The sequence below is a fragment of the Triticum urartu genome, unplaced genomic scaffold (assembly GCF_003073215.2).
Source record: "Triticum urartu cultivar G1812 unplaced genomic scaffold, Tu2.1 TuUngrouped_contig_6137, whole genome shotgun sequence".
Lineage (NCBI taxonomy): Eukaryota > Viridiplantae > Streptophyta > Magnoliopsida > Poales > Poaceae > Triticum > Triticum urartu.
In genome coordinates, this window is record NW_024116872.1 from 5,436 (window position 1) to 6,714 (window position 1,279).

Below are 1,279 nucleotides of genomic sequence, written 5' to 3' on the forward strand. Positions count from 1 at the left end.
TTTTCTTTTGGCAAATCAGACATGCTTGCAACGAAATAATGAATCATTACACACAGACACACACACACAAAATTAGTTCTTCAGATTTTCTTGTCATCCAGCCATTAGTTCTTCAGTTTTTCTTGCCACCGTTATATTATGAGCTATATACTCATGTCATAGATAATTTGAGATGTGTGATTGCAAATAGAATATGTGGTTAAAACTGTCCGAAAATGGAAACGTAGAAGTCACTGCAAATCTATGGTAGAGTGAACCAATAGTTTTTCTTTTCTTTTGGCAAATCAGACATGCTTGCAACGAAATAATGAATCATTACACACAGACACACACCACACAGACACACACACACAAAATTAGTTCTTCAGATTTTCTTGTCATCCAGCCATTAGTTCTTCAGTTTTTCTTGCCACCGGTATATTATGAGCTATATACTCATGTCATAGATAATTTGAGATGTGTGATTGCAAATAGAATATGTGGTTAAAACTGTCCGAAAATGGAAACGTAGACAATGTATAGGAGACTGAATGTAATAGAATGAGATACTGAAAAAAGATACTGGCTAAAACGAGCACAAGGCAAAAAAAAAAGAATGTGTAGTCTGTCAGACAACCTCTGGGCCACCCTGCACAGGTGTGAGCCAGGCAGGAACGATCCTCTACAGCCGTCGGATTGCCCCATCAGGGAATCCTGGCCGTTAATCACGCTCTGGCCCAGAGGGCAGAATGCATCAACCAGACTGAAGTGCTTGCCTCCTTATTGGTAAAGGATGCAGCGGTACGAGCCTATAGAACAGATCCTGTTCAAGTAAGGTCGTGCTACCTTCTGCAGCGCCTCGCCTTATAACCTGGTTCCACTACCTGTAAACTGGCGAGGTGGGACTAATGTTAGGCGTGCAGCTGCGCAACAGCACCCCCTGGGAGCTTTTAGAAGGTCTCGTGGGTGGGTGTGCTGTGCTGGCCCGTGAGGTTGGGCCGATGCCTGCTGAGTACACAAGCCCGGCCCATCTGAGGAATGATTTTCTTGGTGGGGATATCTGAGAAATTCTAAATTGTTTGACGAGCCTTAACTTCTCACAGTTTATCAGCACACTTCTCAGTGTTAAAGCTCTCGCTGTTCCAAAAGTATGTGCCAACTAGAAAGCAATTGCTTTCAAAAAATAAAAATAAATTAGAACAGCAATTGTGCATGACACATTACCTTGTACCACGAGCCTTAATTTACGGGAACTTGAACTCCGTGTAGTTTGGATTCATGCACTTGATCTCTTCCCTTG

The 1,279-nt window shown here is 42.5% G+C and overlaps 1 non-coding gene across 1 annotated transcript; it reads right to left on the reverse strand.

The window, feature by feature from the left end:
• Window positions 1–601: 601 nt before the first annotated feature.
• Window positions 602–820, reverse strand: LOC125530196. Its single transcript, XR_007292884.1, has one exon. It is a non-coding gene; the product is annotated as a small nucleolar RNA U3 (small nucleolar RNA).
• Window positions 821–1,279: the final 459 nt, after the last annotated feature.